Genomic DNA, 16,727 nt, shown 5'->3' with positions numbered 1-16,727 from the left:
ATACCGGCATTGCATTTGCAGAGGGGTGGACGTAAGTGTCCGCCGCTTGTGCAAACAGAGCTGCGCATGTGCTTGCCCTCTGCTCACCTGGGACCGTCTCCTCTCCCCCACTCTGGCCAGGACCACAAAGCCAGAAAAGTTGGAGAGAAGCCTGCCTTAATGGATCTAACCCCCTCACCCACCCACCCCAAATTCTTCAGCTCAGCATAGTTAAGTTCCAAGAATGGCCGTACAAAAACGACACATGAGCAGAATGCCGGCGGATGCTTAGGATGTATTTCAAGCTACCAACAACTCCTCGGGATGTTGTTCAAACTCTCTGGGTATCACCGCTTGTAGATCGTTTCTCGACTTCTGCGGGCTTCTCTAATCTCACCTTACAGGCTTACTCAACAACGTTAAAAGAGATTCTGGCCCATCCAGATATCTTACACAAGTAGAGACAATCTTGAAGGCGGAGGTCAGGAAAGGGAACTGCCAGCTGCCCGTGGACCACGTCAAGGCCTGAAGTCAACCAACAACAACTCGTCCTTGGCAAGGGCTTCACGCTACCCATGACAGGGGGCTAACCTCCCGGAAGCCAGCTGCCATGTCTTTCAAAGCTTGGCACTTCTCCCGGGCTCGCCCTCCCTCCCGCCCTACCACAGGGCTGAGGCCAGGAGGAAGCACTTTCTTCCTCCTGGCCCTAAACGCCCAGGGTGGGAGGCTGCAGGAGGGAGGAAAGGGAAGACAGATCCTTAGCAGCCACCGATGAGGTCACAAGCAAGCACTGTTTGGCACGCCTGGACACAGTAGCTGAGTGAGCAAATCAAAGCCTTCATTAGGGCCCAGGGGCCAGAAAGCACAACCATCACCTGATATTATGAACAAAGCTTTTTTTAAAAAAAAAGTGCACTAAAAGTATGTAAGGTACACTGTTAGTATCTTACTATTAGTGTGTAAGGTAGGGATGCGGTGGCTCAGTGGCTAAGACGCTGAGCTTGTCGATCGAAAAGTCAGCAGTTCAGTGGTTCGAATCCCTAGTGCCGCGTGATGGGGTGAGCTCCCTTGACTTGTCCCAGCTTCTGCCAACCTAGCAGTTCGAAAGCACGTAAAAAATGCAAGTAGAAAAATAGGGACCACCTTTGGTGGGACGGTAATAGCGTTCCGTGCGCCTTTGGCGTTGAATCATGCCGGCCACATGACCACGGAGACGTCTTCGGACAGCGCTGGCTCTTCTGATTTGAAACGGAGATGAGCACTGCCCCCTAGAGTCGGAAACGACTAGCACATATGTGCGAGGGGAACCTTTACCTATTAGTATATAATGTACACTAACTGAGATACAAACGGCACTGGCAATCACCAAAACGTGTGAATGTCTGTGGAGACCCTCAATCCTTCAGGTCACGGTTGTTCCAAAGGTGTTTTTTCCAAAATGGTACCTGGACTTTCTTGGGGTTCCTGCCCCCCCCCCCCCCCGGGGAAAATCTTTTTGCTTCTCGTCGAAGAAAGTTCTTTGGTTCTTCTGAACTTTTGAAAAAGCTTCTTGGATGAGAAGCAAAAAATGGTTTCCAAGGAAATAACCAAGAAATTCCAGTCGCCGTTTGGAAAAGCACTTTTGGGGCGACCAAACTGTGCGAAATTTCAACCGTAGTTAGGGCGGATACGACAATGATAGCACCAAGTTGGGCAGCCTGGAATGATCTGTCCGGGTTGCAATCAGACAAAAACAGTGACGGGGATTGTGCTTTTTTTAAACGGCAGATTGTTTAAAATGGGATCCATCTATCTTATCTTCCTCGATTCCCTGTAGAGAGGGCAATAAAAGAGCATCTGGTTTAGGTGAGCGTCTCTCTCCATGTAAACAAAAATACTGCTGAAAAGGAATATTTTTATATCATCTCCACAGGACTGCAGAGGGTGGAGCATCCACCCTGGTCAAGGTGAAGACCTGACGAAATTTCACAATTACCGTATTTTTCGGAGTATAAGACACACCTTTTTCCCCCCTAAAAGGGAGTGAAAATTTAGGTACGTCTTATACACCAAATGTAGCCCCGCCCACCCACTGGCCCCCCACCCTTTGGCCTCTGCCTCCCAGCAGTTTACCTCCTCACAGCAAGGAGCAAGAACAAATAGCCCATTTCAGCTTCAGCACAGCCTAATTAGCACAAGTTGATTTTTTTTTTTTTTTTTTAATTTGATTTATATGCCGCCCTTCTCCGGAGACTCAGGGCGGCTTACAATGCGTTACGCAATAGCCTTCATTCTTTTGTATATTTTATACAAAGTCAGCTTATTGCCCCCACAAACTGGGTCCTCATTTCACCTACCTTAGAAAGGAAGGAAGGCTGAGTCAACCTTGAGCCTTGGAGAGATTCGAACCAGCAGAAATTGCAGGCAGCTGTGTTAATGACAGGGTGCACTAAACCACTGTACTATCAAGGCTCTTTTTTGAGATTGTTGGTTGCATTGGCCTCCCGACTCTCAGCTGTTTCAAGCTGCAGGGATTGCCATTGCCTATTGCTGCGCCGGCCTCTGCTGCTTGCTGCAAGGAGGTAAATTGCTGGGAGCAGTTTTTTTTTTTTCTTGTGCTAATCAAGCTATGCTGAAAACGACAATGAAAGTAAAGCAGGCTATTCGCTGTTTGCTGCAATGAGGCAAAATTGCTGGGAGGCAGAGGCAGAGTTCTTTTTCTTGTTTTCCTCACCAAAAAGGGTAGGTGCGTCTTATAGTCCGGAGCGTCTTATACTCCGAAAAATATGGTAGGTATGAGGATGGCGCACGCCCATTTGAGACAAATCCACAAAATGTAGGGATGGCTACTGGGCTTACACTGGTTCGAAAATCAATATGCCATATCCCAACACTAGGCCTGATGATGTTACCTAGCTGGGTAATGAAATGTCTGCAAAAAACAAGCAAATTCAGAGAGCACCAAGGACCCTCTCATGTCAACCCTGAGCTACAAATATTATCCTTTATTAGTATCAATATCCAACAGTTTACAAATCACACCTTGCATTTTCAAGGCCTAATGGACGGACACTTTCCCCAAAAGTACCAAGGACTGGAATTTGCTATTTCCTTTTCTTGGCCAAGTTGATTTAAAACGGTCTCCGAGAATCAGTGGAGAGAGAAGGGGGGGGGGGGAGGAGAAATCAATATCAACCGGAAATTAAGAAGATAGAACTGGGGTTTGGCACTCACAGAAACCAAATCTGTCTCTAACTGTAAAATAGCATTCTTGGTGCATTATGGAGCTGTAAGTGCTGCTGTTATAAATTTGGACTGGAAAGTTTCCAGCTTATTAAAACTTTGTCGAAATGCAAATTGGAATACCATAAAGAAGCTGAGAGATGACCTCAGCAAGAAAAACCTTGCAAGCTGCAGGAATTTAATGTGTCCCCCTCTAAATAGAAAATCTCAAAGACAGCTGTGAAGTTATACTGGATCGCTCTTGCCGAATAACTAAAAATATGTTCCTCAAGATAAGGAAGCCTGAAACCGCACCCCAAAATATTTAAAAGTATGTACCTTGTCTACTGGGGTCCCATTAATTTGCCATTTAGGTCACCTATTATTATGTCATGCAAACTCTACAACGATTTTTGATACAGGTTAAGTCCCAGAGATGGGTTTCAGCAGGTTCTGACCAGTTCTGCAGAACTGGTAGCGGAAATTTGACTGGCCCTGCCCCCATCTATTCTCTGCTTCCCAAGTCCCAGCTGATCAGGAGGAAATGGGGATTTTGCAGTATCCTTTCCCCTGGAGTGAGGTGGGAATGGAGATTTTACAGTATCCTTTCCCTGCTACGCCCACCAAGCCACGCCCACCAAGCCACACCCATAGAACAGGTAGTAAAAAAAATTGAAACCCACCACTGGTAAGTCCCAATTTACAACCACAATTGACCAGAATTTCCATTTGCTAAAGCAATGCAGGTGTTACATCCATTGTGCTCCATCTGACAAGCTTTTTATTTATTTTTTTTTGCTATGGTTGTTAAGCGAATCACTGCAGTTGTTACACAAATTTGGGTTCCTACGTTGACTTAGCTTGTTGGAAGCCCGCTGAGAAGGTTGATGGATCACGTGGCCCCCGGGATGCTGCAACCGTCACAAGTACATGCCAGTTGCCAAGCGCCAGAATTTTGATCAGATGTGACAGTTGCAAGGGCTGGTTTTGTAAGTCCCTTTTTGCAGTGCTGTTATAACTTCAAACGGTCGCTAAATAAATTGGTTGCAAGTAGAGAACTACCTGTTGTCTAGTACAAGTTGTTCTTTAAGGCAGGGGTCTCCAATCTTAGCAACTTTTAGGACTTGTGGACTTCAACTCCCAGAATTCCTCAGCCAGCGAAGCTACAATAACACTGAAAAAAGTGATTTATGATTTGTTTTTTATGCTTACGACCTAGGCGGCATCCCCCATGGCCACGTGATTAAAATTCAGATGCTTGGAAACTGACTCGTACTCTGTTTTCCTGAAAATAAGACCTCCCCAGATAATAAGCCCAATTGGGCTTTTGTGCGCATGGGCTAAAATAAGCCTCCCCCAAAAAATAAGCCCTCCCCAAAAATAATTTAAATGCATGAACAGCCGATCCCCGCCATTTCCTCTGGTTAGGGTTAGGGAGACAGAGCTGGAAATCAGGCAAGACAGCATCTTGCTCCACACGCCCCAAAATAGTAAGACCTCCTCGAAAATAAGGCCAAGCATTTATTTCAGGGTTCAAAAAAGTATGACAGGGTCTTATTTTCGGGGGAACACAGTATTTATGACGGTTGCAGTGTCCCAGGGGTCATGCAATCCCCTTTTGCGACCTTCAGACTAGCCAAGGCAAGGGGGAAGTCAGATTCACTTAACAACAGTGTTACTAATTTAACAACTGCAGTGATTCACTTAACAACTCTGGCAAGAAAGGTTGTAAAATGGGGCAAAATTCACTTAACTAATGTCTTGCTTAGCAACAGAAATTTGGCGTTTGATTGCGATCACAAGTCAATGTCTATAGTCAGCGGTCTGCTCCAAATTCCCAGTTCCTCAAGGATAACATTTTCAGTCTGGGACCCAATCCAGCAGTTTTAAATAAAGATATTTTGCATATACAGATGTTCCTTGACGTACAACCACAATTGAGGCCAGAATTTCGGTTGGCGAGCAAGGTATTTGCTAAATGAGTCGTGTCCCATTTTATAACCTTTTTTTTTTGCCATGGTTGTTAAGTGAATTTGCATTCTATTGCACTGGGGTGGGGGGAGAGACAAAAGTCATCGCTTTTTTCCCCCTCATTACACTTTTTCTTTTATTTTTCTGGTGTTTTTTTTTTTAAATCTTGTAATGAAAGCAAATAAAATTGATTGAAAAGGAAAAACAAGATGGAGAGCAACCTGATTTAATTACAAGGAGCGAGTCCGCTTTGATGAGGTAACTTTTTTTGACTGCTCTGCACACACCTGTCAGCAATCCTGTTCACACCTTGATTAGCTTGTGATTTATTGTTGCTCAATCCGGAGGAATGTTGCCTCATGAAATTTTCTCTTTGGGGCTTAAAAAGGCAGAGAATTTTCCTGTATGCTTTTGGGCAAAGCCCCTCACAGTCGCTTTTTAATAGCTCCAAGTTATTTTTAATGGAGGCTAATTGCTCGAACGCTGAGATAACAGTTGGTGCTGCGAGCAAGCACTATTCTGCCATGAATTCTGTTCAGCCATCCAGTGACAATCGCTTCTCCCCTTCCTGGGTAATCCTGTTCTTATGGTCTGTAGAAGGTACAGGATAGCTAGCAGAATATGGACTGCAAATTCTACGGCAGTATTTAGTCCAGTCTATTAAATCATCTCTTAGAGGAGAAACAGCTCCAATAATTGCTGTTTTTCCTCATTTCTGGTTATAGGTTCCATATAACCTATTTTGAGAGCCTCAAAATTAATACAGATGGGAAATGGGGTTAATTTACTTACTCTTATCTAATTTATATCTATCAAATATCTATCTAATTTGTATCTATCATCTCTCTCTATATCATCTCTCTCTATCTATATATCCATCCATCATCTATCAATCTCTTCTCTCACTCTCTATCATCCATCCATCATCTATCAATCTATCATCTCTCTCTCATCTCTCTCTCTCTCCCCCCTCCCTCTCTCTCATCTATCAAATTTAAATAGCCGCCCATCTCACAAGAAATGACTCAGGGTGGCATACAATAGTCAATTTGAAAAGGTATGTATACTAAAACAGATGTTTAAATTAAAAAAATTAACATTAAAATGGAGATGACTAAAACTAAAAATATATACAAACCCTAAGTAGAGAGAGAGGGAATGGAGCCAGCTCTTTTTCGACCATCTATTTTTGGCTGTTTGACTAGCTTGGAAGAGTGCTGAGGTCCTTGGTCCTCCTGCGCGTGATTGTTTTCTTGCAGACATTTCATTACCCAACTAGGTAACCTTATCAGTGCTAGAAGGGAGATGCTGTGAGTCCTGTAAGCCTTTTTCTTCCTTTTCCCCCCATCTCTCAATTGTAAGTCTATTTCTCCTCTCTTCTCAGTGCCTGATTCCTATCTTTTTTTCTTCTTTCCCAGGAAGTATACCATCTGCTTATTTTAATAAGTCTTAACCAACACTAAACCAGAGAGGCAGGAAGAGAAAACAAAGAGTTCAGAGAGAAGGATGTTCATAGGTTGTCATTTTGGTCCTCACCCTTTTTGCTGAGTGAGCAAAGGCCAGGGATGGGCACCCTCCTTACATCAAGGTGTGAAGCTGGTTAGTGACACAGAGACATCAGAAAGATTCAAATATTCACGATCCCATCAAAATATCTGCTAAAGCAGTGTTAAGATATGTTTACCGTACTTTTCAGAGTATAAGACACACTTCCCGCCCCCTAAAAGAGGGTGGAAATGTTGATGCGTCTTATAGACCGAGTACGGCCATTTTTGGCCACCCGAACCCACCCACCCACGTCCCGTTTTTGCCAAAAATGGGCCCGTTTTTAGCAAAAATGTGACGCACAGAGGGTTTGGGAGGCCTGCAGGGTGCTCCTGGGGGCCGGGGAGGGCAAAAATGGGACACATGGGGGGTTTGGGAGGCAAAAACAGGATGTGTGGGGTTTGAGGGACACGTGGGGGGTTCAGGGGGCCAAAAATGGGATATGCAGAGGGTTTGGGAGGCCTACAGAGTGCGCCTGGGGGCTGGGGAGGGCAAAAATGGGACACATGGGGGGTTCGGGAGGCAAAAACAGGACCTGTGGGGGCTGAGGAGGGACATGTGGGGGGTTCAGGAGGCCAAAAACAGGATACACAGAGGGTTTGGGAGGCCTACAGAGTGCTCCTGGAGGCTGGGAAGGGCAAAAATGGGACACATGGGGGGTTCGGGAGGCAAAAATGGGATGCGTGGGGGCTGAGGAGGGACACATGGGGGGTTCAGGAGGCAAGAAACAGGCCCGTTTTTCACAAAAACGGAACACACAGATGGTTTGGGGGGCCTACAGAGTGCTCCTGTGGGCCGGGGAGGGCAAAAAAACGGACGCACGGAGGCCAAACACTTTCCCCCCCCCTTGTTTTCCTCTTCAAAATCTTGGTGCGTCTTATACTCTGTTGCGTTTTATAGTCTGAAAAATACGTTAATTCATCTCCCAACGTTGTTGGCTGGGGGTATTCTGGAAATTGAAGTCTGCACATCTTAAAATGGTTGGGAAAGGCTATGCCAAAGACGAAGAAAGATGGTTTCCCACTATTTCTTCAACAACATTACAATCTAGTCTTATGTTCTGCCCATAATATGCACTTATAAAATGCCAGTAGGAATGGGAGGGTGACTGGTGGACCCAGCTCCCTAAAGGGAGAGGTTGGACACCTAGATTTCTTTTTTTAGCACCGGGCAATAAACCTGCTATTTTCTACCACCTTTTAAGAATATTCTTTCGTGGAGGGGAATTCACTGGAGAAAGCAATTATGTTTGGGATACTGAGCGGCACAAGTAGTCCTCGACTTACGACCACAATGGAGCCCCCAATTTTCTGCTGCTAAGTGAGACATTCGTTAAGTCCCCCATTTTACGACCTTCCTTGCTGCATACTGTTAAATGAGTCATTCCAGTTGTTAAGTTAGCAACACGGTCGTTAAATGAATCAGACCTCCCCTACTGACTTTGCTCATCAGAAGTTCGCAACAGGGGAAGCATCACATGACCCCGGGACACTGCAACCGTCATAAATATGAGTCAGTTGCCACGCGGCTGAATTTTGAACATATGACCATGGGGATGCTGCAATGGTCTTGAGCGTCCCCAAGTCCCTTTTTTCGGCGCTGTTGTAACTTCGAATGGTCACTAAATGAACTGTTGTAAGTCAAGGACTACCTGTAAAAGGAAACCAGACAGCCAAAGAACAGGGTAGCTGGACACCATCAAAGCTAACACCAGCCAGAACCGAGAACAACTCAAAGAAGTAGTGAAAAATGGGAAGATGTGGTGAGATGTGGGGCCTTCTGGGATCGGCAAGAGTTGGACACAACAGAATGGTTAAATGATCATCATCATCTTCATCACCATCAAAGAAGATTCAGCTCTGCTGGTTTGTTTTGTATTCACTTTATCTCTGGTTCTGAATTTATTTTGCATATCCTAAAAGGTAAAGGTTCCCGACTCTAGGGGGCAGTGCTCATCTCCGTTTCAAAGCCAAAGAGCCAGCGCTGTCCGAAGACGTCTCCGTGGTCATGTGGCCGGCATGACTCAACGCCAGAGAAAACGGGGCTCTGTTTTTGCTGGCAATGGCACTGTAGGCCGGTCCTTCGCTATTTCCAGAGTGGCCCCGTGGGCCAAATCTAAGCACCTCACAGGCCAGATCCAGCCCTGGGCCTTGAGTTTGACACCCCTGACTTACAACTTCTGGAGGCAAGCTGTTAATTGTTCTCACTATTAGGAAGTTTCTCCTTAACTGACATTTAGTCCAGTCCAGGAGGAGGTTCTGCTAACTAGGTAAAGGTAAAGGATCCCCACGCACATATGTGCTAGCCATTCTTGACTCTAGAGGGCAGTGCTCATCTCCGTTTCAAATCCGAAGAGCCAGTGCTGTCAGAAGACGTCTCTGTGGTCATGTGGCCGGCATGACTCAACGCCAAAGGCGCACGGAACGCTGTTACCTTCCCACCAAAGGCGGTCCCTATTTTTCTACTTGCATTTTTTACCTGCTTTCGAACTGCTAGATTGGCAGAAGCTGGGACAAGTCAGGGAGCTCAGCCCGTTACACGGCAACTAGGGATTCGAACCGCTGAACTGTCGACCTTTCGATCGACAAGCTCAGCATCTTAGCCACCATGTCCTATTGGCAGGTTAATACTGTGTTTCCCTGAAAATAAGACCGAGTCTCATATTAATTTTTGCTCCAAAAGATGCATTAGGGCTTATTTTCCAGTTGAGTCTTATTTTCGGGAAAACACGGTATTAACCTTTCTACCAAATGTGAGGTCGTATCCATTTTTCTCTTGGCCTTAAAATAGGGGCAGGCAATTTGTAAGAGTGTCGGGGAAGTAATTTATCCCTTCCCGAGTTGTTAAATAGCCACAGCGGCAAAACCTGTTTTACTACAAATGGCCGTTTCTTTGTCGGCGTTGGGAATAGGAAGGAAGCCTCCCACTCACTGTTTTAAATTTTTATTTTCAGGGAACGGGAAAAACAGCCTCACTAAAGTTCAGTTCCCTCAAGTTAAAATTTTGAGGGAATCACTTCAGGAACTGCAAACGGGGTTCTGGGAATCGCCTCATCCATAAAACAAAACAGGAAATTAAATGCAGTTTTTGGAAAAAAGTGATGGAGCTAGCACAATCATGGCAAAATTAACTGTTTTAAACCAGAGAAAAGAATGTATCTAGTTTTTTTTTTATTTGGAAGCCACTTCTAGGCTCCAAACAAGAAAAAAAAAGGAAGTTTGACTTTGAGTTGAATAGGACAGGACGGAACAGAACAGAGTAGAATATTCTTTATTGGCCAAGTGTGATTAGACACACAAGGAATTTTCCACTGGCAAGATTGGCAAAGATGTTTAAAGATAAATCAATGAAATGTTGGAAGTGCCACCAGATACCGGGGTCATATATGTGGCGGACATGCGTAAAAGCCGAAAAATATTGGATAAAAATATGTACATGGTTGGAGGAGAGGATACAACAGCATATTGATCTGAAACCTGAATTATTTTTGTTGGGGATTTTATCAGAAACTTACAGTAAAGAAAATATATATTTGATAATTCACGTAATAACTGCAGCTAGGATTGTATTTGCACAAAATTGGAAAATGAAGAGATCCCTATGGATGAGACTTAGAATGTGCAGAAATGAATAGATTAACACTTGAAATTAAAGCGAAGGAACAATTTGATTATTATAACATATGGGAATTATTTTATCAATGGTTAGAGAATAAATATGAAAAGTGGAAAAAAGCAGAGGAGTGAAATAGAGAAAATGTTTTAATAAGGTTAAATAATTTAAGAAGAGGACTGTTATAGTATTAGGTATGGTATATATTACTATTAGTATTAAGGATAAAATAATAAATATGACTGTAGATTGTAATTATTGTATAAAATATTTGCACAAAATATTTGTACCAGATGACACACTGTTTAATGGAAGATGGTGTTTGAATCAAAACAGAATTTAAAAAAAATTTTTTTTAAAAAAAGACACACAAGGAATTTGTCTCTGGTGTAGAAGCTCTCAGTATACATCCAAAGCACCAGAGTAATAATAATACCAATTAGAGGGGACAGTAAAGAAAACAAGGATAATAATCATACTTAGTTTGCTGTTAAAAGAAATCGCATGTATTTACTAAACATGTAAACATAAAAAGTTGAGGCTGCAATTCTACTTTGTATTTTACTGGAGTGAAAAAAAATCTGGGAGCCAATTCTTTTCTTTCCTCTTTCTTACTTACCCTACACCTCTTCTTCCCCTGTTTCCCTCCCCCATTTCTCTACTCTCTTTATTTTCATTTGTATTTTATCTCGAAAAATTTTTTATATATGTATGTATCAAAAAAAAAAAAAGAAGAAGCAGTATGCTGCAGTTTTAAAGATAGCCTGATAAGCATTTTCACGGAAGGCTAAGTGAAAACCAGTAGGGAACTTAGAATGGATTTGAAACAAGAATTACTCCAATCCTTTTATAAGAAGCTTAGCGCTGGCAACCGTACCGATGTGTACACCCACCACTATTAGGCTGATCCCAATCGGCGGAAGTAAAAATGAGAGCATTCTGTCCTTTGGCAAAGACCGAGGAGTTTTGCCCTTTAGTGACAGATGGTTTAATAGGTCCAATTTGCAAGAGTACTTTGCAACTGAGAACGTTTCAAAATTTACTTTTCCTCCAACGAAAATGGCTGACCAAGTGCAGGATGCCATCTTGCAACTTTAAAAAAAATAAATAAATAAACGAATAAAACAGGAGACAGGGTGTTTAGTTTCCATGGTGTGGGGTTTTTAAACTAGACCTTAAGCATCAGTTACAGGCAAGTCCTTGACTTACGACCGCAACTGAGCCAAAAATTTCTGTTGCTAATTGAGACATTTGTTAAGTGAGCTTTGACCCCATTTTACGACCTTTCTCGCCACAGTTGTTAAGGGAATCACTGCAGTTGTTACATTAGTTATCACGGTTTTGAAAGGAATCTGGCTTCCCCATTGACTTTGCTTGTCAGAAGGTCGCAAAAAGAGATCACATGACCCCGGGACACTGCAATGGTCATAAATATGAGTCAGATGTTAAGCATCTGAATTTCGATCATGTGACCACGGAGATGCCACAACGGTCGTGCGCGAAGAGCCGTGGTGGTGCAGTAGTTAGAATGCAATATTGCAGGCTAATTCTGCCGACTGCCAGCAGTTCGATCCTGACTGGCTCAAGGTTGACTCAGCCTTCCATCCTTCACAAGTGGGTAAAATGAGGACCCAGATTGTTGGAGGGCAATAGGCCGGCTCTGTAAACTGCTTAGAGAGGGCAGTAAAGCACCGTGAAGCGGTATATAAGTCTAAGTGCTATTGCTGGTGCTGTTGTGAAAAACGATCGTAAGTCACATTTTTCAGCACGATTGTAACTTTGAACAGTTGTAAGTCGAGGACTACTTATATTTGATTTGTGAGGCCGCTCAATTCCGTCACAATTGTGTAGACACAATCTAAAGATTCCTTTCAGAGCGATTCAGCCAAGAGGTTCATCAATTAGGGTGGCCCTCAGAGGGAAAATGCGTAAGGTTCACTTATCATGGTGCCCATACTCTGATCAAAGACACAATCCCTCTGCATTTCATCCCCTGGAAAACAGGACCTGGTCTGAATCAGACTGGCCTTCTCCTTACCCAACAGTTTTCAATTTATGATGAAGAAAGATTTATCTCCGAACACCTGGCAACCCTGGCACGCAGCACCTGCATTCCCATAATTTGCTTAAGTCAGTTCCTGCATCAGCGCCTTTTCTGCCTTTGCGCAATACCTTACACCAGCATTTCTCCATCTCAGCGATGCTTAAGATGTGTGGACTTCAACTCCTAGAATTCCTCCAACCGGCATTCTGGGAGATGAAGTCCACACACCTTATAGTGAGGCTGAGAAATGCTGCATTAGACCATTAAGCAAAAGCAGAGGGACACTTTGGTCTACTGGTTAAGGTATAGGAAGCGGGAGGCTGTGAGTTCTAGAGTCCTGCCTTGGGAATGAAAGGCAGATGGGCGATTCTGAGCCAATTGCCAGGAGATGATGAGTTCTAGTACCTCCTTAGGCATGAAAGAAAGCTGGGTGACTTTGGGCCAATCACCAGGAGACTGAATTCTACTACCCATTGGGCATGAAGGCTGGTTGGGGGGCTTTGGGCCAATGACCAGGAGACTATGAGTTCTAATACCCATTGGCATGAAAGCTGGCTGGGTGACTCTGTGAGTTCTAGTGCCCACTTAGGCATGAAAACCAGCTGGGCCAATCACTAGCAGATTGTGAGTTCTAGTCCTGCCTTAGGCATGAAAGCCAGCTAGGTAACTTTGGGCCAGTTCCCTTTTGTCGTCCGACCCACTTAAGAGTTGACTCAAAAGGTGGCCACTAGTAAAGCATAGAGCAGGGGTCTCCAACCTTGGCAACTTTAAGACTTGTGGACTCCAACTCCCAGAATTCCTCAGCCAGCTTTGCTTTTAAGACTTGTGGACTCCAACTCCCAGAATTCCTCAGCCAGCTTTGCTTTTAAGACTTGTGGACTCCAACTCCCAGAATTCCTCAGCCCGCTTTGCTTTAAGACTTGTGGACTCCAACTCCCAGAATTCCTCAGCCCGCTTTAAGACTTGTGGACTCCAACTCCCAGAATTCCTCAGCCAGCTTTGCTTTAAGACTTGTGGACTCCAACTCCCAGAATTCCTCAGCCAGCTTTGCTTTTAAGACTTGTGGACTCCAACTCCCAGAATTCCTCAGCCAGCTTTGCTTTAAGACTTGTGGACTCCAACTCCCAGAATTCCTCAGCCAGCTTTGCTTTAAGACTTGTGGACTCCAACTCCCAGAATTCTGGGAGTTGAAGTCCACAAGTCTTAAAGTTGCCAAGGCTGGAGACCCCTGGCACAGAGAGATTAGGGTAGGGATCTCCAACCTGCCTGGTCCGTGGACCGACACCGGGCCGTGGCATGCCAGAAACTGGGCCACAAAAACAAGCGGAGCCCTATCCGAAGGATGCAGGCAGCACACAAAACCACGCTTCTTCTGGTCCACAGGAAAACCTCTCCCCACAGATACAGATCCCTGGTGCCCAAAAGATTGGGGGCCGCTGGCCTAGGGGGTGTTTTTTTTCCATAAATGGTGAAGTGGATCCAAATTCAAAAGGCTTCCCACAGCAATTCAGAACACAGGTGGTCCTCAATTTACGACCACGATTGAGCCCAACATTTCCGTTGCTAAGCGAGACAGATGTCAAGTACATTTTGCCCCCATTTTGCAGCCATTCTTGCTACAGTCGTTAGGCAAATCACTGCCGTTGTTAAGTTAGTAACACGGTTGTTAAGTGAATCTGGCTTTCCCACTGGCTTTGCTTGTCAGTAGGTCTCAAAAGGGGATCGCACGACCCCGGGACTCAGCAACCGTCATAAATATGAGTTAGTCGAAAAGCTAAAGATTATTGGAGCAGAATTAAGATATGGATAGAAGAAATGACTCAACAACATATTGATTTAAAACATGAGCTGTTCCTACTGGGTATCCTACCAGAGAAAATTAGTAAAGAAAATGTATATATATACATATAATATACATTATACATATAATAACTGCAGCAAGAATAGTATTTGCACAAAGATGGAAAGCAGAGAAGATCCCTTTAGATGGAGGAAGTAATTAGAAAAATGTTGGACTGCGCAGAGATGAATAGATTAACTTTAATGATTAAAGAGAAAGAGGATACGGAATATTTTAAGATATGGGGGAAATTTTATGATTGGATAGAAAAGAGATATAAAGAATTTGATAAGCAAACAGGAGAAAGTTACATTAAATATATGTATTTTGGGGAAAATATTGAAATAGAGAAATGGGATTTATTTATTTATTTGTTTAAATTTCTATACCGCCCTTCTCCAAATAGGACTCAGGGCGGTGCACAGCCTAAGTAAAAAACAAAACATACAAAATTTAAAAAACAGTATTAAAATAATTAGATATTCTGGCCGTAAATTAAAACAACCCAATTTAAAACCAATTTAAAATTTAGCTCAAGCCAGCCCAGCTAGTTGAAATAAATAAGTTTTCAGGGCCCGACGAAAAATCCGGAGGTCTGTTATTATACGTAACTTTATTAAGGAAGAAATAAGAAGAGGAGTAACAAAAAGAAATCGTCACCAAAGAAACACCAAGATGACACATGGAAAGACTGATGTATTATGTGTTTGTCTTTTTTTAAAAAAATTTTTTTATAAAAAAATAAAAATAAAAAATATGAATTAATTGTCAAGTGTCTGTATTGTGACCACATGACCAAGGAGACGCTGGAATGATTGTTAAGTGTGGAAAAACGGTCATAAGTCACTTTTTTCAAGGCCTTTATAACTTCAGACGGTCATTAAGTGAACCGTTGTAAGTCGAGGATTAGCTGTGACGAGGGATGTGGAAGAAATGAGGAGGAAGTGTTTCAGAATTTGAGAGTCGCAATGCAAGTCACGGGAGCCTAACTGAGTCTCAGTTTTTTCAACATGGACTTGAGTGTCTTTGCTTTCTTCTGAACAAGAAGGGGAGGGGGAGAGAAACTTTTCCATTTCTGCCGACAGCAAATGTGGAGCGCTGAAAAAAAAAAACCTTGGCGTCTGAATACGACGCCGTACAGACTGTCCAGATTGGATTTTAGCGCTTGAGGCAAATTGCAACAGCTACATTATGAATCTACGGCAGCCTGAAAGACTCTCAATGTAACACCGTGAGGAGGTGAAACTAAAACCCAGCGGAAGCAACAGCCCACATATGTCTGGCTGTGCACAATTCAGTTGCTGTGTCATTTCTCTCTTAGACCAGTCTGCCCCATAACGTGGTTGGGGGGGGGAGGAGGAGGGAAAACTGAGGGAAATGTGGGACACAAAACAAGACGAGAGTCAACCCTGAAGCTGGCTTGACGGATGCCATCTTGGAGCTTCAGTGCTACCCAGTGGTGGGTTTCTAACCGTTTCACTCCAGTTCGGGCAAACCATCAGCAGCAGGAGGCTCCGCCCACCCGCCATCACGGATGCTCTGTGCATGCGCTGAAGCTCCGCGCACGAGCGAAGCAAGCACGTACGCGCACTCACAGTTCTGAACCGGTAGCAAAGGTAAGTGAAACCCGCTATTGGTGCTGCCACACTGAGGGATAGGGAGAGGGGATTAGAGATAGCCGGGGTCGTCAAAATAAAATACTTTCCCCTGGGAACCAAGGACGTTCTCACACCTGGTCAGAGGAAGGAGGAGCGATGTCACCGGACCAACAGACAACGCCTTGATTGGACCATGCGATTGTTTGGGGTTGAGAGAAAAACTTTTACTTTTAATCAGGTGAAAAACGGTGGGACTTTTCAGAGCCGGTTTTCACCAGATATGTGTCAATATGGCATTTCCAATAAAGCTATTTTTTGAGAAATCTAATTGCCTTGGAGTGTTGCTTGAAATGGATTAATTACTTGGAACTCTGACAACGAGGTAGTTCATGAGGTTCGAACGCTGGGCTGCCGATCGGCAGGTTTGTCGCATTCAAGATCCATTGCTGCTGCAAGGCGGAGTGAGCACCCATCACCAGCTCCAGCTCCTGATGACCTACCAGTTCAAAAAAGAGCTTCCGCGAGTAGATTAATGGGTATCACTTCGATGGGCAACTTCACGGGGACGCCAAAGGAAGCCCTAATTAGGCATCCCCTGGGGAATGGTTGTATTACCAGCAAGGAGCAGTGGTGGCGCAGTCGTTAAAATGCAATCTTGCAGGCTAACACTGCCCACTGCCAGGAGTTCAATCCTAACCAGCTCAAGATTGACTCATCCTTCCATCCTTCTGAGGTCGGTAAAATGAGGACCCAGATTGTTGGGGGCAAATATGCTGACCCAGTAAACCTCTTAGAGAGGGCTATAAAGCACTGTCAAGCGGTATGTAAGTCGGTGCTTCCGACACGGGGAAAAAAGCAAAACTAGGAGCACAGCTGATCTCCTCTCCAAGCGTAGGCTGTGCTTCAGGAGGTCCCTTGCATAAAAATTTATCAGCCA

The 16,727-nt window shown here is 44.1% G+C and overlaps 1 protein-coding gene across 35 annotated transcripts in view; it reads right to left on the bottom strand.

Moving 5' to 3' along the window:
• Positions 1-16,727, bottom strand: part of EIF4G1 (eukaryotic translation initiation factor 4 gamma 1) — a 147,296-nt gene that overhangs the window by 58,802 nt on the left and 71,767 nt on the right. The window lies entirely within an intron of this gene.

The sequence above is a fragment of the Pantherophis guttatus genome, chromosome 6 (assembly GCF_059756535.1).
Source record: "Pantherophis guttatus breed Tessera chromosome 6, ASM5975653v1, whole genome shotgun sequence".
NCBI classification, from domain to species: domain Eukaryota; kingdom Metazoa; phylum Chordata; class Lepidosauria; order Squamata; family Colubridae; genus Pantherophis; species Pantherophis guttatus.
This window is presented reverse-complemented; position numbering and strand designations above follow the sequence as displayed.